This window comes from Seriola aureovittata, chromosome 3, assembly GCF_021018895.1.
Source record: "Seriola aureovittata isolate HTS-2021-v1 ecotype China chromosome 3, ASM2101889v1, whole genome shotgun sequence".
In the NCBI taxonomy this organism is placed as follows: Eukaryota; Metazoa; Chordata; class Actinopteri; order Carangiformes; family Carangidae; genus Seriola; species Seriola aureovittata.
Genome location: NC_079366.1, coordinates 18,437,080 through 18,459,339, shown reverse-complemented (window position 1 = coordinate 18,459,339; position 22,260 = coordinate 18,437,080). Strand labels below are relative to the sequence as shown.

At 38.6% G+C, this 22,260-nt stretch overlaps 1 protein-coding gene and 1 long non-coding RNA gene across 2 annotated transcripts in view; both read right to left on the bottom strand.

Moving 5' to 3' along the window:
• ctnna2 (catenin (cadherin-associated protein), alpha 2) overlaps positions 1–790 on the bottom strand; it is a 360,950-nt gene extending 360,160 nt beyond the window's left edge. The window contains exon 1 of the mRNA XM_056370618.1: positions 683–790. The gene's annotated coding sequence lies outside the window, so the exon portion shown is untranslated. The remainder of the gene's footprint in view (positions 1–682) is intronic.
• Positions 791–12,389: 11,599 nt separating this feature from the next.
• The window catches only part of LOC130166946 (uncharacterized), a 33,947-nt gene continuing 24,076 nt past the window's right edge, over positions 12,390–22,260 (bottom strand). Inside the window, exons 4-8 of the long non-coding RNA XR_008827212.1 lie at positions 21,884–21,992; positions 15,130–15,589; positions 14,703–14,848; positions 13,724–13,804; positions 12,390–12,502 (exon numbers count right to left, since the gene is read on the bottom strand). This is a non-coding gene — a long non-coding RNA (uncharacterized LOC130166946). The remainder of the gene's footprint in view (positions 12,503–13,723; positions 13,805–14,702; positions 14,849–15,129; positions 15,590–21,883; positions 21,993–22,260) is intronic.

The window sequence follows — 22,260 nt, the reverse complement described above, 5'->3', positions numbered from 1 at the left end:
TAAAGAGTTATTGAGGAGGAGGAGATCTGTAGATTAGGTTATATTGTGGTGACAGAAGACTTGTAGCAATCCTGACAACTTGTCACACTCACTCGGATGGAAAGAGTTATAGAACATTTCACTGAAGTAAAAATAAAATTCCTTGTGTAAAAATGTAGACATAAAAATAAAAACTGGGTCAGTCAAAATCTACTCTCTGTATGTATTGCATTTTTAAGGAGGGAAATGATGATAATAATGTTATTTGATAGATCTATTAAAACATCGCCAAACTTAACTAGAAAGGGATATTTGCAGCCTGTGTCTACTACTTATTATCAGCTACACGTATACAGCCACCTAGCTACAGGATTAACCGGAAATGAGGACAAAACCCAGACAACTGAAACTTAATGGCCGACGATTAACAACAACAACAACAACAACAACAAAAAGAGCAATCACCGCAGCGGCAGGTGCAACAAGCAATATTAAGATATATGAATTAAATAAGCTGCCACTTTACCAGCAGGGTCAAGCATCACCAAGACCACACAAAAACTTCACATCAGCAACTAGGCCCACAAATATACGAAAGTAATACATGAAAGCAAATAGAGGCCGCGAAGTTACTAGGCAACAGCGGGTATCAGCGTTTTCAGCAAGACAGTTCGTCGTCCAATCAGTTTGTTGTTGTACTCACCTGTCTGAACGTCACTCCGTGAGCCTCGCACTGCAGGAAGTCCTCCATAAACTGCTTTAAGTTAAACTTCAATCTCTGCTCTTTTATTCTCAGTGTCCATAAAAGCCAGTCCACTCGTCCTCCTGCGCTCCTCACAGTTTAAACATCTTTAGGGCGAGATGAACGCTCCCCAGCAGAAAGGCCGCGTTCACCGCACAGGAAATCCACCATGAGTATTATTTTAATTACCCCCAGCATGCACCTGTCCCTGCAGGCCACGCACGTCACCGCAACATCGTGGGTATGTTTGATTTGGGTCACTTTGCGTGCCCCCGAGGTGGTGCATGAAATCAGTTATCAATGGCGGTAGGTGCAGCTACCTGTAACGACGAAATTTCAGTAGTCTAGTACAAGCAACTTTGTTGTTGCACGAGTTCGTAACAGTAGATGCACATACAGTTTATAATGTTATTGATGTGACGCACACATTCGTGATGCAAAAGAAACAAATTGTCACTATATTTCTGCAATTTTCTACAATTTAAAATACTCAAAAAAGTACAAACTTATTAGTTACTTACTCTCTGCGAACTCAGTATAGAACCATAGTTGAACGTTTAATGCATTTCAGGAAAAGAAAACTATAAATATACTACAAAATGTGAGTTATGTTCTGGATTGGACATACTCATGTACACAACAAAAGTATTTTGTGGAGTACAGAGGTGCTGAATAACAGTGCTGTTAGAGTTCCTCTTACACAGGACACAACATAATACGCTGACAAGAAGGCCCTTGTTTCAGCTCAGATGATGGCTACATAGTGATCAAAACAACTTCTCCTTTTCATTCTCCCTTAATGAGTCTACTCATCTGACACTGTTATAACCTCCCATTCAGAGCCTTCACCTCTCCCTCAAGACACGTCCATCTTCCTTTCATCCACCTCCATCTCGCTGCCATCCAGACCCCATCATCAGTCAGGTGCAGACGCCTCAGATGTCGACCTCCACCCTGACATACACAATGACGCATGGCCCTGCTTTTACAGTCAGGTCGTGCTCACTCTTACATAACTCATGTCTGCGAAAATGCCACTCACTATCTGCCACCGTCTGGCTAGATACCTTCCACAAGGCAAAAATAGCCACTAGAGCTGCTGAACACAGCAGTACAATCCTTATTGAAATGCTGCCCTGTGCAGCAACTGGGCAGCAGACTGTGATAGGAATAATGGCAGTAATGATCGAGATGGCTGGCTGACGCTTTGGTTTGCGCTGAGTGTTGCCTGAATTGTGTTTAGTGTTCTGAAGAGATCCTGTTCCTGCATGGAGAAATATGTGCTGCCTGCAAAGGTAAAGATATATATAATGATTCTTGTTATAAAAAATCAATGACTTTGAAATGCCAGAGATTATGATCTATCAACAAATAATATGTCCCTCATATTCCAGCATAAGAACATGAAGACCCCCAAAAACATGCAACTAAGGCTAAATTCTACTCTGTTTCTGGGTAAAACCTTCCAGATATCACTGGGTAACACAATGTTTTTCCAAAGTAAGCAATGTTTCATTTGCAATAGTAGCAAAACATCTTTTTGTTTCATTTTAGCATTTTGGAAAAATAATCAGCATTGATTTATAGCCAGGTGCAATAGCTGAAAGCACACACTCTGTCTTCAGTGTCACACTAATCACTGATTTGATTTCATGCATGAGGAACAAAGCCACTCATCAAAAGCTGAGCGGACAATGTTTTGGAATGATCCATTGTGATATGATCCAGATGTTTAAAATTAGGTCTGCATGTTTGTGTTGAGAAGCATCATATGGACAATAACATTTTTATCTGCGTGCTTGTGAAACTAATTAGCGTGATGGAAGATTTCATCTTTCATCTGACCCTTAAAAAAAAAGCATCCTCTACCTGAACTCCAAGTCGGATCAAAGCATTGCTTTTAACTAATCAATCAGTTGAGCATTTGCTGAAGACCCGTAACAATGTAGAAAATGCATCTGCAAATTGGTTTTGAAAAGCAGAGAGTTTTCTGTCTTTCTGTGTTTGTCCTTCCCAGAGTGAGTGGATTGATACTGTTTACACAAATATGTTCCTCAGGACATATCATGATGTTAGGTTTATCTGTGACAGTGACTGACTGCCTGGAGACATGTCCTCTTCTGCAACAAGGCTATAACACAGACTCACCATTTCAAACATGCGCATATACTGTGCGAGAGTACCTCCACGGATAATCTACAAAGTGAGAACATGCAGATATATGTATGTTTATGTAAGATAAAAACAGTAAGTAAAACCGTGTTAATCAGAGAATACTACTGTGCATTGAGGGCGGGAACTTGAAAAGAAAATGATTCCAGGAACAGCTTTCCTGTCGCCTCTTTATCATCAGAGAGTGCTTTTAATAATTCACAGTTTAATAACCATCGTCTTGCACCACAAAGTAATACTAAACTGTACTGAAGCAAGGATTTGCAAAGAGGTCGAACTCATAAATCTGCCTCACACTTGCTCCACACAGTCTTGTGCATAGCAGCAAAGCAGGTATTTATCACTGAGTCGACTTGTAATGACTATTCACCTCATCGAGGATTCAATGTCTTAATAGGCTCTTCAGGTTTCCTGTTCGGCAAAAAGGTATTTGTATCATTCACATTTTATCTTTTCTCCTGCTAAATTACATTCTGCAGCCCATAGAGGAAAGCACCTGTAATCCTCAAGTTAAATGACTTAGCATAATAAGAATCAACTAATACAAGCTTGAGCGTTTGTATAATGTTTTGCATCACTTATAACCCTGACTTCTTTTCAAGGGAAAGGTTATCACTTTGCCTCCCTCCGCTGTAGCAGAAAGTCCTCATATCGGTAGCAGGCCCTTAAGAACTATTCAAACAAAGACATATAATTGCTCACTTGCTTTTTCTCCGCAGACATGGCTGAGATTTAATTTCTTAAAACAACAGTAAATACCTGACATAGCATGAGCAAGCTAAAAAAGTGCTGTGGTTGGCAAAAACACTTTGTTAAGCAACAGAGCATTGTTTGTGGTTTTTTATATTAAATACTGTAGAAAGTGTAATATTTACATAAGATATGAAATACTGCAAAATTTAAGTGACATGATACTTGATGGTTTAGATCCTTCTTCTTTATTTTAGAAAGTTAGAGAGAAACCTATACCATAGGAAACTATACATACAGTGCATAAATACTTATATATGTTCACAAACTAATATATATGCAAATATAAGCAAACATAAATATACTTTAATAGATGGAAAACTTCACAGATGCTAATTAAAATTGATTATAGTTATACTGACATGGAACACCATTTAAACTAATTTCAAACTATTCAAATTCTGCAGTTTAATGAATAGCATATGAAACTGGATCTGCCCTGACGAGTCCCCTCCTGATGTTGTCTGGCAAGCTCACTGCCCACCAGGATTCTCATATTGCAAATTGTCAAGTGCGAGTCCCAGACAGGGTCCCAGGGGGTTCCCAGCAAATAAAAAATAGTTTAATTTCACGGTTATTGCATTTTCTCAATGCAGGGAGCTGCAAAGGGAGCAAATTACCATGAGTCCTGCAGGACAAAACACAAATGTCGTGAATGTGGTCAGTGTCACAAGTGCAGCGGAATATAGTCATATACACAGAAAAATAAAATAGAATTCATAAATGGGTTTCATTTCTTTTTGACGTTGATGCAAATGTAATTCTACTCCCATCCTAGGAGCCGCTACTTCTTGACACTTATTTGATTGCCAACTATAAACTTTCACAGTGATTTTACACAGAGCAAAATGCACCACAACAACCTCTGGTAGTGGTTGTTTTGTTTTCTAATGTATTTAATGAGGCTTGTTTTCAGTTTGACTTCTAAACATGGCTTATGAAACAGTTTCATCAATATAACTGCTGGTATTTAAATAATAATAATAAAAAGGCTCTGAACAGTATGTTCATTCTAATTCACCTGAGCCGCTGGCTGGCCCTGCAAATATCAAATTAATTATAATTTGCACTGCCAACATTTAAACCTTTTATGCATATTTGACACACAGTAATGTGTAAACTGAATTTATTGTACTTTAACAAGAAAGTTTCACTATCAGAGGATCCAAATTAACAGATGTCTCCGTCTTATGAGGTTTTGTGGTGTTTATATTAATTTTAGACCTTGAAATCAGTAAAAATGTACCATGCCAATGTTTATCTCCAATGACTCAACGCTTTTTCATCACAAACACAGAAAACACCCGAGCTTCACAAGGTTTGGTAAAGACATTAATGGCTACTGTCCCATTTATTTGAGGATACCGTATAGTATAACACTTGTTATCTTGTTTTTGTGACCTTGCTGTCCATACAACACAATTTCCAACTGGGATGAATAAATTGCTACAGTACAACTAAATACAACAAATGAGAATTAATTTCTTAACAGGATACATTTTTAGCAAGTGGAAAAGGGGCAGGTCATTAGTTTGATTTAGGACATGAAAATTTAACTGAAATGATAGTTCTTAGCTTAATTGCCTGTGGCATATTTCACCATCTTCCAACAGAAGCATTTTGGCTTTTATTTTGAGGCACTGCTTTTGTTCAGGGGGACTGGTTCCAGGAATAACCTCACGATTGCTGCCTAGCAATTAAAAAAAAAAAAAAAAACCCTGAGCAGAGGACTTGCTGTTACATTACAGTTTAGTTTCTCTCTTGTGTATCCTGGCTCATTTTTTCACCATATTTTGCTAAGATTATGGAAAATTATGGCCATCTGAAACCTCTCAAGGTTGGCCAAGTCAAGTGACCTGTGTCTGTGCTCTTTAGTATTGCAGAGGGTCTTGGCAGGACCAGACCACAACAGCACTTGGTTGCCTTGGTGATGTGCTGTAATCAGATTAGGCCTAATGGTCCGCTCTGTGTTAACTCCTATGGCAGCTCAGCATACGTGCACGCAGCTACAATATGGACCGTGTGATGAACTCATTATTAACTAATTTCAGGATCTAAGTTTGCTTTCAAAGCATAGCCTTATCCAAACATTTGTACAGGATGGAAATCACAAGCCACAGATGTATGGAATATCATGGAAAGAGGCAAAGGAGGTGTCTCTCTCTCTTGAAAACTTATACCTCAGCAAATTTTATGGCTGGACATTTCTGTGCCATGCAGCTGAGCAATAAGACTGTGAAAACAAGATAGAAATTACAACCTTATTTGGCATTAAAACATGATTATTGAATTTTGGAATGGAATTGAATTTGCTTGACCATTTGTTCGTAATCGCTTACTGCTGGTTGTAACTTGTGGTATGATGACTATGAGCAAAAACAAAGATATCATCTGTAGCCCTCTCGACCCTTCACCTCATCTTTAAAAGGCAGACTGCAAAAAGAAAAGGTGTTTGATTCCCTTTTTAAAATTTTAACAGCAATGTTTCTCCTGCAATTTTTTTTTCAGTTTCAAAGGTAGTGTATCAAGCTAAAACACCTTAGCAACATCTCTTACTTCCCCAGTTCCTGTAAAATGTGTGAGTGAGCACGAGTGTTAATCATCATCTTGTTTCTCCAGTCAGAGTTGACTACAGTGTATGATTGTAATAGCTGCTTTCCTGTACAGGAAATTTTTCTTCAGCATGGCATGACGTACCAAACCTCTTTTTTGTTCTTTTAAAGGCAGTGCTGTGGTGAGACCAGTATTGGCAGGACAAAAACTACTTGCATGCACTGGCAAAAAACAGCTGAGATGGGAATTTCTGCAAGAACATGAAAAAAATTAAAATATTGTCTTTTTTTATTTTTATAACACTTTATTGTCTTTTTCTCTATCTCTGACTTTGCACTCACTGCCAGGCAGGAAGCATCCTTCTGATTCTGCTGCTTGTGTTCCCTCATCCTCCAGTTACAGTGTACAAACAAGGATAAATAGAATCTATCATTACAGCTTAAACTAAACAAGAAGTCATTCCCGCTCTCTTTCTTACATTTGCTGGGCCGTGGTGAGACTCAGCATTTCAAGGGTCAAAGTTCATCCAGATGGAACTTCATGGGAGACCAATGAGGCGGGGACTATTTACAACAATGGAAAGCAAATGCATCTTGTCACCTTCCTCATTGAAATGAATGGGCTGTGAATTCGGGTGTGACTCCACCATAAGGGGAATTCAATACTGCTGCCATGAGCAGTAGCAGCATTACGTACATTTAGTGTGTGCTTAACAGCAAGCTCAGCAGGAAAAAGCGCTTATGCCTATAGGTTGTATGTTTTATAATCTAAAAATGTGTTTGTTCTCTCTTATTTAGGAAAAGCTGGTTGGGTGGTCCAGTAACAGCGGTGCTGTAGGTACAAAAACCTGGAGCCTGAAACGACTGTATATGGGGTGGAACTGCAATTAGCTTTTCTTGTTCACTTAGTTTTTGTTTTCTACGTTTTATTCTTTTTTTTTTTTTTTTTTTTTTTAAGTATTGCTAATCAGACTTTGTTCTCTTGACACTGGGGCTCTGCTGAAGATCTGCTAAATTTATACATTATATAACTTGGACTGTACCATGAGACCCATTATTGCAACAATTAAATCCAGTGACTTTTTATTCATTTTACTGAGTTGTAACTTGTCAAACCTTCTGTCATTCTGGCTCCTTTAACTCTTTAAATGTAAGTGGAACAGTTGTGAAAGTATTCCTCAGAATGACACTCTCTATTTTAGTGAGTGGTTTAATGATTGTAAGATGTTTACATTGATATACAACAGGCTAAAGGTCCATACAAACTACAAGACGATTTGTGCTTGTTTTAGGACACTCTTGCTATTTTGCTTTGTTCCATTATTAATTTTTATATCTTCTATACATTAAAAATGCATTGCATCATTCACAGTGAATGTTGAAACCTCACATTTGATTTTGCTGCTAAGTGCTACACCACAACAGAGGTGTATGGATTTTCGTCTGCGTCAATATGGTGTCCCATAGATGTTACTGAGAAATCTTAGCACACACTTGTCAATTTTTCATTAATCAGATGTTTGTTTTTGCTCCAACCAGATGAGGGAGTTTAGAGTATTGAGCTTGCAGAAGTCGTGATCCAAAAAAAAGGGCAAGGTAGAAATTCTGATATGGTAAATGTGAGTGCCCTCACACCAAAAAACGAACACAAAAAAGCGACAGCACTGGTCCATTGTCCAGATGCATAAAATGCTCCTTTTAATTTTTTTTTATTAATCTTATTAATCGAATTAGATGAAAAACATGTATTTCAATGGATACTATATTTATTGATATCACTGCCTGTAACATATTTTGTCACATTGGCTTCCCTTAAGAAAAATAAGAAAAATGCAGGAATGAAGATTGACACACAGCAGAACACTCCCATCAAAGAGATGCTGGGTGATTGTAGTATGTAATATGTTTATTGCCATTTTTAAACTGGTTGGGTAAAGACTAAGAAATGGTCACTAAGATATTTTCTTGTTTGGCACCACTTCCCTTAACCTGCCACTCTGAGGCTAAAACTTTTTTTTTTTAGGGATTCTACAGAAGTTTCCTGACACTTTTTGTGGATGGCCGGAAGGAGGAAGCTTCCCCCTAATGACATCTAAAGAATTTTCCCACAGCTGAAGGAGAGGGCAGCCAAGGGATTAATCTCTTTTACATGTTTTGAGTGGAACAGGATGATGCTGAGTCCCAGTGCTCCTACCACCTCCCAATCCTGGAGGTCACTGCCCCCCACCCCCCCACCCCTTTTTTTTTTTTTTTTCGTTGTTTGTTTTGTTTATGAACACATTTATGTCACCTCTTCAGCTGCAGGATCATTGCAGGGAAGCAGGGAGCAAACTCTGAAGTTTATTCCCAGAGTATAGTCTCAGACTGTTACTGGGAAGGAAAAAGATCTTCTACCTCACACTGTGGAGCCAAACACATGTACCATTACTGTCCAACATATTATTGAAGTGTAAGTAAGATTATTTGTGTTGAAAACTGTTCAAGTAAAACTGCAAATGCAAAAAAACAAAAAAAAAACATTTAGATTAAGCTGTCAGACTTGAGACTGGATTAGAAAAGCATGAATGATGTTATTCAAAATTCCACTACATCCTACTTTAAATCAATAATCAAGATTTAAGGAGTGTAGCTATTTTTTTCTATCTTTTATTATGTTGCTACAGTCTGTATCTCTGCTCTGTAAAATGAGTGAAAGCCAGGCTCAGACAAATTTATCCAGATGAATGAGGTCTTAATAATAACAGTTCTAAGCTAATGTTAAAACTCAGATTTGGCTGTTGGACAACACATGAGAGGTAAGGGGTGACATGCTGAGCCCTTTAAGGCATGTTTTTCTTGGTGTCTGCCTGGCCTGTTTGTCTGCCTGCTGGTCCGTCCAGGACCTGGCAAGAGCTGTATCTTAGATTACCTTGCTTGTGTAGTTGGATGAAGAAAAACTTTATTCACTATTCACTATTATTCAGGCTTTATGTTTCTCTTGTAATCTATGTCTGCAAAAAGGAAAAGGGGAACATAAACAGAACATGTGGACTTAAACACATTCTCCCGCAGTGACTAAATGAAGCACATAGGGAGGTTGTTTCATGCTTCACATGTTCACACTAACTACGGATGAATCAGCTGAATTGCCTCACCGGCTTGTGTGTTTAGCCCAGTGCCAGATGTTGAACTGGAGAAAAAGCATCTCCTAAACAATTCAAATCATCACAGGCTAGGTTTTTTGTTATCTACCATTATTCATTATTGTGCCCGTGCTGTATACTGTATATAATATCTGGGTTGTGTGATACAGTTCCCAAGTCAGGGGCCTAAAGCAGGCACGGACTGATCAGAGATTTGCAGCTCTGTTAGATTCATTGTGACATTTTCAATTGTACAACATCTGTGAGGACGGACAGGTGAACTGGCATGGACCCTGGAACAGGCACTGGGCATTGGAAACAATACTCCAGGCACATCCATCACCTCAGAGTCACCTGAATCTACTTTTATTTGCAAACAAATGGCTCTTGGATTTACTGACAGTTATGACCTTTAATGTGACAGTATCTCAGACAAATCTTTTCCTCAGTCTGTCTGAACTCTCAGAGTGCATTTATCTGAGATGATGGAACTCAACATGAATCCATTCTCTGTGGCAAGCTACTGACTCTCAGCAGAGCTTCCTGAGGCTGGAGCTCACCCGCTGCTGTGGACCTTATCTGAACCGTATCCTCTTCTGCATAGCACTAATCTCACTGCTGGCAGCAGATCATAATACTCACACATATGGCTCACACACACAGGCTGAAGTGAACTTGTATAATAAAGAACACATCGTCTGCCAATATGACAAATGCTCTAATTAAAGAGTGATATAGCAGACCCTTGTTTGTAATGGCCTCTCGGAAGTGGGGGTCATGCAGGGAAATTGAATACAACCACAGATCACAAAAAATCACACAATCAAAAGAAACAGTGAAAATAGAAAAAAATATACTGAAACCTGCCCAAAAGGCCTGTGTGCATCAAACAGTATGCAGTTCTTCGAGATAGCCTTGATTGAGATAATTTCTAATTTTGTAACGCATTATTTTAAACTTTATTTACTCATATAGTACTTTTCAATAGAAAAGCTGCTTTGGATAAAAAACAGAAATTTCTTTACAGGAGGAACAAAGCAGAAAGATGGGAACAAATCTGAGAAGAGAGGGTTAAAATAATAATATAATAATATATTTAATAAGGTGTCAAAATCATAAAGGTTATAACAATTTTAAAAAGAAAGGCAAAGTGGTTTTTAAGATGCAATACCCACTTGTATTTATAATTTCTATTAAATCACTTGCCTTACAACTTTTTGGCTGACTAGTGTCTGAGAGACTGAGTGATCATAGTTGAGTAATCATATTTCCATCATTGGTCAGCCTAATGCCACGTGACTGAGTTTGAGTTTCCCCACTTGCTGTTGCTCTTTCGACATGAATTGGCACAGACAGGCTCCATTAGGGGCTGTTTACAGCTTGCAGTGTTGCCAACTTAGCGCATTTGTTGCTAGATGTAGAGTTTTTTTTTTCAAACAAGACTGGTTATAAACCTAGTATATTGCTGGACTGCCAACTATGGCTTAGGGCTACACCTCTTTTTATAGGCAGTCACCTCGCTGCCCAGGTTTCCCCGGTGCTTGGGAGCAACAGGGAAACGGAGTAGCGCTTCACTGAGCCTCACCCCATTACGGCAAATAAACTACTTTCATCTCATTATTACTAAATGAGGCAGAGGAATAACAAAATGTTAGACACACAGAGCAGAGAGAGCAACTGCTAAGCTAAAGAAACTAGCTGATCGGAATAGCATGTAAAGAACAGAAACACTAGAAACCGGAAATGAGACAATATGTTACCTGCAGCACGTACATTCACAACATGTAAATGAGAGTATCTTTATTGGAAATTGGGCTGTATTAAAATAGTGTATATGTGAGAAGAGAAGAGCAAACAGATAAATGGCTAAAATGGCTGACTAGGCATAATGCAAATACGACATGATAATGTCAGCTGTTTACATACATCCACAACAATTTTCAACTACATCTTCAATTTCACACATTGACCATAAGCGGTCCAGCCACATTCTAGGTTTTGACCTCGTTTACACTTTTTTGTAATTCAGCAGGAAAGAAAGATCTTGTGAAAGTCACAAGTGCATCCAGATATATCACAATCACATATTCATTCATTCATTCATTTGTTCATTCGTTCATTCACATCAGTCTGTTCCTCTCTAACCATTAAAAGGCATACCTAAAGACAACACACTGGACCAGCATCATTTGTCCACCTCTCCTCTGTAACACTGTTGAGCTATTTATTCATTATTTTTCATTATTTCAGCAAACTTTGCAGTTTTGCGTCAATGACATTGTGGGTGGTTTTATTTTTCCTCTGCAGGTGCTCACCTCAGTAAAAGAGGATACACATTTTGTTTTTTTGACAGCTTCCAAATTAGTAACTGCATAAAAATCACTAAAAGCACTATGACTTCATGACTGCTGAAAAGGAATGGACATGAAAACACAAAGACTGTTTTTGTTGGTCTGAAGATAATTAAATGGACTTTTCAGATATATGAAAAAATAGAAAAAAGATGGTAACAATTTGTATTTGTAAGAATGAAGCAGGAGCTGATATTGTGCACACACAGGGAAGATGACAGGGGATGGCACATCAAAACAGCCATAAGTTTGCTGGGACAACCATAGCCTATATTTCATTAACAAAACCCATCAACAACAGATTAAACTTAATGGATTACTGCTGAACTTTTTATTGTTTGTGGTCAAAGCTGAAAACTGGAACTTAGTCCACACTGTGATCCTCAGCAGCAGCACTACAGCAAATGTGGAGGTGCAAATGTAGCAAGTTGTGTTTAAGTATTGTTTATTTGAATTGCATCAAACTTGTAGGATTTATGCTGCTTATGCCATTTTGTGTGTTTTTTATTTATATAACAATGTGATTGTGACATGATGTGAAACATACCTTATAGCATAGTAGAATAGCATAAACTCTCTCATACTAAACTGTACTAACATACATAGTATGGAGAGCTTCTTCAACTAGGATAAATCCCCTTGAATTTAATTTTTTGATATCACAGCATACAAATACATATATTAATATTGATTTAAAATTTCATTACACATAAGTAATGTCTGTAAGTAAAAAGTATTTATTTCTGGTATAAAACAAGAGAAAAAAAAGACAGAATTTCATTGTGTTTTTTATTCTTCATTGGCATGGTGGTGAGGCTGAAGTGTCCTCTGCCCCTGCAGCAGAGAAGTTCATGGAATATCAATCAATACCTTCACATCATTTATTTAAACTTTACCTGAAGCAGCAGGCACACAAGTGATATCCACTGGATGACTGTACAGTTTATTGTGATGTCCCAGTAACAATAACAGAGGGCTTCACAGTATGAAACAATAAGAGAGGAAAATAAAATAATTACCATGGAAATTTCTTTTGAAAAGACTTTAAGAATCGTCTGAATAACAAGTGCTGATAAGCATTAAATTAAGAATGAAACATCAACAAAATCCGCACAGATTTAAACGTTTGCTAGATCTGCTAGACTCACTGTCAATGTCACCATCAAGGTCAGAGCAACAGCCATTACTACTACTAGTACTACTACTACTAGTACTACCACTGCTAGTAAGACCTGATTGATCACACCAGCAGCACACACCGGCAAAATCTTTCAGTGGAATTCAATTTTAGAGCAATCGCCAAAATCAGCAGATTTACTTGCTGGTATGGAGTAAATCCCTGAGAATCTATCTTCAACACTGAACAACACTGAAGTTTGATGCACACGTTTGCGCCAATAGCAAGAACATGCTAATGTTTAAGGGAACTGAAAGCCCTCATAACTTATCAGGTGTGTTGCACCATCCATTTTTATATAGCTCTGCTTTGTCCGTGGATAAACTGTTTAATATAAAGAGGAATGATCTGTAGTCAGCTATGAGATACAGGAGTTGATGGCGCAAATAAGTCACTTGTATAAATTATGTGAACTTGTTGTCCCTGCTAGCTTACTTTCAAATAGCTGCCTGCTTGGAGAACTATTGTGACTTGCAAGTACAAACATGTTCCCTAGCTAGCTAGCAGATTGTTTTGACATTCATTTTTCTACAAGCTCTAAACAAACATGGATGTTTCATGTTAACCGAAGTTTGTTGTTAAAGCTAGTTATACCTAAACTTAATAGATATAATGAAAAATTGCCAACTCTCAGTATTTTTTTACCTTCACACAAGCTCTGCATGATCGTTGTCCGGTAGCGTGAATGCTCACTAGTTTTAAACAATGGAATCTGTCCCATTTCTATATAATTTATCCCATATAATGATAATGTAAAATAAGCCTGCTCATTACAATATTTGTGAAAGTAATGTCAGAAATCTTCTAGGGCCATCTATTTAATATGGATGTGTGAACGAACATTGTTGTGGAACTTTCCAGTGTGAACAGGGCTTTACCTTACAAACCTTTTGGGACGGTTGTTCCTGTATGCTCATAGCACAAGCAATATCTTCCTTGATGGCCTGACTGAAAGAGAACTTACAAACAACACAAGTCAAAATGTCACTTTTGTTGTGCACAAGGAAAGCTCGATGGCCCTTTACAACAACGCATGTAACTTTTTTTTTACCTACTACAAGTCACATGGAATGAAGGAAAATAGAAAAGAGAAGAAAAAGAAAAATGGACTGAACATCAAACCAATATGTTACTGTCAAACAATGTCACTTTTTCTCTCTGTCACACTCACTCTGCAAATTCATTTTCCAATTTTCCTGAGTGCTCGTGTTCCTACATCTTGTCACAGAGAGCTGTGTGTGAACTGACTTCTGTGTTTTCTAAAAAAAAAACAATTTCATGGATTTGTGTATTTACTGCCACAAACCACCACTTTGAGCAAACTCTTGTTTTTCTTCCATCTCATATAGTCCAACACAGTCTCTTCTTGTTCTTTGACAAAAGATTCAATCACAGTTCAGCTACAATCACAAGTCTGCCAAATGTTTTTTTTCTCATTTGAAACAGCATCTCATTATTCAACAAAAGTACTGAGGAAATTGAAAGTTTATTGTTTCAGTTGGCCATTTTATTATTTATTTCTTTGGCTGTATCTCTCTGTTCTCTGACTGAGGACAGCTAATTATACAAAGTGCTGTTTCATTATTGTTTCTGATGCAGAAATGAAATGGAGTCTTGGTAGAGATATTTCTCTTCTACATGTCCATTAAGCTTGGAATTGTGCCATGTGGAATTTCAATGAATGGCCTGAGCTATTTTTAGTTACACTTTGGCTGATTTGTCTTTACCACTTAAGTATAACACTGAAAAATTATAAAAGCATGGGCACGCACGCACGCACGCACGCACGCACGCACACGCACACACACACAGTGAAGTACCTGCAGATAAGAGGCATGTTGCTGCATTTTCAATTACCTGTCATGACTTATGAAGCAGATGGAGTCAGTTAGCCCCACAGAGTATGTAAGAATCCAACAGGGAACTCCTCTTGTCCTCTTTCTCCTGTATGGGAGACTTATATTCTTCATCTCTTCAACCTTATTCTGCTAGGGAGCACAGGTCTGAAATAAATGAGCTGAATGTAAGTTAAGAGGACAGTGGTGTTTGACAACAAAGAGAAACCCTCATTACATGCATTTTGTCTTCAGCCTAAGATGTATGGATATTGAAATGGAAAAACCGACTCTCAGTGACAGCTGATTTCCAATCTACATTTCATGACAAAATGCTAAGTACAGACACAAACACAGATAACCGCTCCGAGCAGCAACCACATTATGAGAGAAAGAAAAACATTGCTACCCAATTCCTCTGCGCAAAAAACAAGGTTATGTGAACTGACCTGTGCGAACACTCTGGGGCCAAGACACAGCAACCACAAAGGCTTTGTTCTTCCTCTGTAGGCTGAGGTTAGAGTGGCTAATTAGTGTGTTTGTTATTGGAAATGTTACACAGCAGATAAAAGCAAACTGCTGGAAGGAACAAAAATCAAAGAGTGGCGATTTCCCATAAGTGGGACGTCCTTGTTATTAAAAGTTGTTTCTTGGAGACACAGCTTCCCCCAAAGAATAACCCCAAACTGTGATTGTGAGAAATGCCTCCCCGTGGATCAATTCACCGCAGCCATCTGTAAATGAAACAACATTAAACAGTTTTGTTCAAATAAACGTCCCTGATAATATTAAACTATAGTAAATGTAATATGGTTAGTGCTCGGTGGTGCAGTTGTTATCACTGTCGCCTCGGTTTGAATCAGCTGGGGCCTTTTTCCGTGGGTTTCTTCCGGGAACTCTGGCTTCCTCCTACAGTCCAAAAGACATGCAGGTCAGGTTAATTGGTGACTCTCAATTGCCTGTATGTGTGAATGGTTGTTTTTCTCTATACGTTAGTCCTGTGATAGACTGGCGACCTGTCCAGAATGTACCCTGCCCTCACCCAATGTCAGCTAGGATTGGCTCCAGCTGCCCACAAACCCCCCCCCCTCCCAAAAAAAAATTGTTGTATTTGTTGAAGGATAAGCCTGATGATATACATTTTTATTGTCAATGAATCAAATGAAAAGACCAAAATCAAATATCGACTGTGTTGTCAAAGCCTGATATAAAGTACTCCTGTGCCATAGACCTCCACTACTCCAAAATGAACCAACAAATTTCTAGTGGTATTTTTGCAAGTTCAATACAAATTAAGTTCACAATGGTGTTGCCTCCAGGAAATAACTGTATGCCTGCAGTCTAAAGTCTGACATGAAGAAAAGCTCTGCCTTTTCATATTTTACATGTTAACACACTATTAGCCCTATTAATGAAAGCATTGCAACTCTTAGATTGTGTTGAAAACCCACTTAAAGTACTTTGTGACAAAATTTTGCAAAACAGTGCAGGTGGTGATTGACTGATGTTTTCTCCTCGGGGCTTACTGTATATGCGCTCACTGGGGAGAGCGTTCAGTGCTACAACCCCACTTAAACAACTCAGCTCGGCTGCTGCTGCTGAACTGCAGCATGTGCACCGAAAAATGCTGAGGAGACCGATTCGGAGCTTCGGCGCAAATTCTGTTAAGTTTAGTCTGGGAATGCTGAGACAGGGACAGGTAGAGAGGTGTGAGGACTGGGACCGGTGCTGCGAGTTGAATGGAGCAGGCTGGGGTCTTGCAGAGGAGGGAAGCCAGGCAGAAGAGTCCAGGTATTTATAGCAGAGCAGGATGATGATGATGATGATGATGATGATGATGATGATGATGATCAGCTGGTAGCCTGACCTCTTGCACACCTGTCTCTCCTCTTGCAATTAAACACATGACTGACAGGGGCAAAGAGATAGAGGGAAAGCAATGGGGAGAGTGGCTGCCAGCTTGGAGGGAGTGGTGGCAGAAGCAGAAGAAGTAGAGGGCCTGACAGATTCATTCAGGTGCCAGAGTCAGACGGTAGACTCAGTGTTCGTTAGCTTCTTATTGATCCTTATTCCTGCTGAAGTATGGTTCAGTTACGCAAGTTCGTTAGCGTTAATAATTGTTTTGCATTTTGATTTAATTGCCTCCGGGTTATTCTTTTTTTCATTTCTGTTCTACGAGTTGGAAGAGTTTTGTTAATTTACTGTAAAAATTCACACGAAGCAACAACACAATTATCACAGGAAGTTAAATTCAGCTTTATGTAGCCTACAACCGAATATTTTGTGAGCATAGTGATGCACACTGTTCTACGTGCACTCCGTACTGGCATATCATGTTAGCATGACCTGCACTCTGTGGCTTGAAAGGAAATTATCAAAATACTTGGTACATTTAGATCTCTGTACTCTGTGTATACCATAGGAAAATAACACTGGAACCTCACTGTGAGGCAACTATTACACTGACATGTTCCTTCATTACACTGAACACGGGCAGCATAGTTTATTTAGAGTCAATCTGACATGCACTATCCTAACCAAAAATACTCATTAGCATACCAAATGTGTATTTATCCACAGCTGAAAATAGTCCCTTGCAAATCCATTTACTACTGTTTGAGTAATATTTGCTAAAACAAAAACAAACAAACAAACAAAAAAAAACTACAGCGCTTCACTACAGAACTACAGAGATTTCACCTTTTATGAAAACGAAACTATGTATTTGTGAGCAGTCTTTTAGGATTTATATTTTCAGTAGGAACCAATGACCTGAAAGCAACACACAGTGTAAGAAAGTCAGAAAGTACTGAGATGGACAGTTTTGATCTTTTCATAGGATTTGCTGTCAGGAATAATGTAGAATAGCACCAACCACTTTTTAAATACTTTTGTTTTGGAAGTGACATTAATCCAGTTGTCTATTCTTGTCACATTAGGCATATTATTATTAAACCTGCTAACATAACTTTTCTCTTTAAATTGTTTTATTAATTCATTATTTTATTGTTTAAATGAGGTTTCTTGTCAAGTTAAAGTGTCACTCATGCGCAAACATACATGTAGACAAAGAAAGGCTCTCATAATGTGTTTTATTTGTATTTCATTTATATTTACAATCTGTACCAGTGGAATTTTACTTGTTTTTATAATTCATATTATTTAAAAGAAACAGGCCTGTCAGTCTTTTTTTAATTTTTTTTTATTTTTTTACATCTGTTTTCAGAGCATGACCCTCATTTTGGAGAAGTGTGTGAGCTCTAATGAAACACATTTAAGAGCTTTGCCGATACACTTCAAATCACATAACTGCTATGGCCACTCACACCTGTCACTCTCTCCCAGTCAGCTATGAGGGAAGGAGTGCGAAAATAATTTTCAGTAATTAACACAAATCACCAGAACAAAGCAGCAGTCAGCAAGGAGGAGAAATTTAATCATCAAGATGAAAACATACACCTGTCCACCCACAGGTGCAAAAAAGGCACAGATACATTTCCACCCTAAAATTCAGATTATTAAGTTAATCTTTCTCGACCACACAACATACCAGTAGCTGGTCTGTAGTTTGTTGCTCCTCTGTCACTGTGTGGACTTGTCAGTCATCAGTAAGTTTTTTGGAAGAACAGACACTGGAGAGCTTAGAGACATTTGCCCACCTCCCTCTCTCCTAACTAGTAATTATGAAAAAATCAGACATTGTTCTTTGTCTCATTACAGTGGCATCTTCACTAAATTTAGGTTAATGACTTGTGCTTGTATGGTTTTGTGTGTTTTCTTTCATCCTGCTGTATAGTCAAGATAAAAAATGTAGCTTATGCCTTTCGTTTATAGAAAAAAGAGAATACCCTAATCAAACAAGGTCAATTTGAGTTTAAGTCAGGTTATATAGCTTCTAAATTTCAATTTCAGTGAAGGCCATCTAAAACGCCTGTTCTGGAGCCCTCTTGCGTATTTGCCTGTTAGTCTCACCAGTGCATCATTCAAACCCCACAGGTGGGGACTGATGGCAAATAGTTTGCCTTGACTGATCACCCCTTATTCTGCCACCAGCAATTGGTGTCAGTTGGGCATTGTGTTGCTAGCAGCAACCGCTGCTGGCACAGCTCCATAACAGTTGCAGTTTAAAGGGGACATCCTTGTTGGCATATGATGTTAATACAGGTGATAGAACACATTGTGCTTTTTGATTGGCTGGCCCTGAGAGCTCAACCACCGCAACTTAAGAAAACACATGCAAACAGACAATGCACAAAACAAAGAGGAAAACTTCTTCATTAGTTTGACAACACAGGTGCGAAAGTGAGAAAACACAAATACAGGAAACACAACCAAATAAAGCAACACTACATAAACAAGATTTATTTCTTCTGCAGTGGCAGTAAACACAAAGAAGAACATATACTGTCTTTAACCTTTATTGGAATTGTGTTTAGCTGGCTGTTTAGCTGTGCACCTACATGCAGATTGATGGCAGAGACATTGTCGTCATGCCTCACCTGTTAACGTCACTGCATATATCCTTTCTGTACACAAACCTTCCACTACAGTGGAAAGTTTGTCTTCTTGATAGTTAAAGACGAGGCTAATACAGTTACTATAACTGTGGTTATGGCGTAATGTCGTTGTCAGATTATGTTATTTGAAGCTGAAGACTGAACCACGTTGTTTGTGTTTCTTCAGAAGCATTACATCCTCATCCCTAATATATCAACGTTCTACCATTATTCCACCACAGACTTACAAATACTGCAGGCAAACAGGTAAGCAGCTGATTAGTTTGCTTATGCCTTGGGCTATGCATGCCTTTATAGGATTATACAAATCCAAATCATAAGATGTGGGAATTCCTTTGAGACTGATCTATGTGTCAGTCAAACATAAACTAAGCTAAATGTCACCTGCCCTGCGTTTGCAGTTCTTACTTGTGATACTGTTTAGCTGTGTATCAAACGATAATGAATGCAGCTCTTTTTATTTCTGTTTCTTTTGGTTCAACAGTGTTGATTTGCGTACACTTTTTGAGAAACAATCTACCGTTTTTTTTGTTGCATAAAACAAGACTTATTTGCACAAAATCTTCAGAAGAGGTAGAGGAGTTGGAGTTGAGGAATACAGAATTTGTTTGGTATGAACTCCCACTCTGTGCAGATTTACTCATCAACATTTCCATAAGCTTCAGAGACAAGTTGACACGATAGAATTCACATTCATGTAGCTCTGTATTGCTCCAGGCTTAATGTTTCCTTGATCCCGCAGGACAAACTGTACAGTTTAAACCAGGATGAATATAAGCATGCACACACAGTCTGTCACTGTTATCCCCACCAAAGATCACTAGGCTGCTGCAGCATACGTCTGACTGACATGTTGCTACACAACCCTGGATTAGACAGAACCTTCTTTGTTTTTTTCCTCATTACTGTGGATTTTTTACCAGAGTACTGGTATGTAAAGGGGAAGAAGTAATTCAGACTATTAAATAATGGCTTTTTTTTCCTTCCCAACAAGTCTTGGTGTCTAAATCTCTCCTTGTATGTTAAAAAGAAAATCTGAATATGCAGACCCACTTTGCTTTGCTGGGTTTGTCAGTGGAACTCTACATTCTAAATATCCGCACCAAAAGTCATCCATCAAGTTTCTCCTTGAATAAAAAACACTGTCTAATAGGATCATAAAAAAATTACTTTTAAAAAGTTTACCTTTGTAGTGACTGTGTGGCATTGCTGAAGGATTTACTTCCTGTCTTGGCCTTCTTCTCACCTTTGCCCAATTTTAGTTTCTGCTCAATCACAACTTTTTCCATACTGTTGGACATTGATTTTTGCCCACTCTTGCCCTCTGACCTCTCTTTTTAGAGCGCTTCAGTATTCTTGTTACAGTCAAGCTCCAACACGAAGTTTGTTGTGCTGTCTGACCCTCATGTCATGACACTGACCAGCTACATGCCCCACAGCTAAACTGCTCAGCTACTGTTTCGGCGTGCTGGTACTTGTGTTGGAATCCTGTCAGAGCAAAATTCAGTTTCAGTATATTGGGGGGGGGCAGCAAAATGGTTTAGTTCTTATTACTAAAGCTGGCTGCTGGAACAAATGTGTCACTGAGTCCTCAAAGGGAGCCAGTGCACAATCGTTGGTAGGGAAATTGCCTCAATTAGAGGTTAAAGCTGTAGTAGCTGTCGTTGTCCCAGACAGCAAAAATGTGTTTTCAAGATGAATGTGTCACGGCTGATGGAAGCAGCACAGGTAGGGAAGATCCAAACGCAGACACAAAGGCAGGCTGATTCAGTGAACTTGCGTTTAATATAAGATATAAGGCTTACAAGCAGACTGGTGAGCAGGCAGGCAGGTTGACAGGCAGGTACAGAAAACAGGATTCCTCTCACAGGGAGCAGGTAAACAGGGAAAGACAAGCAAACAGGAACATAAGGACATGATCTGACAAAGAACCGGTGAAAAATGGCAGGTTTAAATAGTGGCGATTACGGGTGATTACGGATGACAGATGAACAGGTAAGTGAAAATAGTAAACAGGAATAAAAAGTCCAGGGACATCTGGTGGGCGGTTGAAGAATGGCACGTCTGAGCATGGAGATTAAGGGAAGAGAGCAAGGACTGGAGACGGGGGGCAAAGGGAATAAGGAAGCGGACTGTGAAAGAAGGTGTTACCCATAATAGCTGCATTGTCCAAAATTATATGATAAATGTCAACCAGCTATTTTCATAAAAGCCAGCCCTGCTGATGATCTCACCACAGTGATAACACAATGGACAAGTGCTGATTTTAAATGTTAAATGTAAATCAGTGTTGATCCTGTCAGACATGTCACCTGGGTGGCACAGGGGCAAAACATTTCCCTCCCAACTCCACATTGGTCCCTGCTTGGTTGCTGTGCGGGAGTTCAGAAAACGACTGATGACAGTATGTAAAACTGTGAAGTTCACACACGCATACAGTTTTTCTAAACTATAAACATTTTTCTAGTCTAAATCAATATGTTGTTGCATATTTTTTTTGTCACATTCATAATTTGAGTTCTTCTGGTTGATGATTATCAAAAATGTGTTTTAAGAAGGCAACATATTTTGAAGCAAACTTCATTTGCAGAGTCTGGGACAGAAGACTGAGGTTTAATGTAATGTAATGTTATGTTGCAATGTCACATCAGAAAGTGATGTAAGGTTTGACCAGACAGTGTCTTACCTTGAGCTTGCAAGTTGTTCTTGGTTCTTTTTCCACCATTTGGACATTCCTTCTGTTAAATCCGGGGTCACGACCCGATGGACCTTAAACTTCTTAATAATATTCGCAGCTGTGGACACAGGAACACAGCATAATGAAGACTTTCCTTCATTTAAATAGGCTGAATGGTAAGATTGAATTCACCCATGATACTAATAGACGACAAAAACCTGAAATATCACTACAACCCAATTATTTATCACCCCTAATTATTTTGTCATGAAAATTTTAGAAGATCATTTTCATAGCTTCTTTGTTTAACTCTGTGGCAAACCAAAGGTATGCAAGCATTCATGACAAAACAGCTTTTAATTTAATCACTTATAGGGAAGAACCGA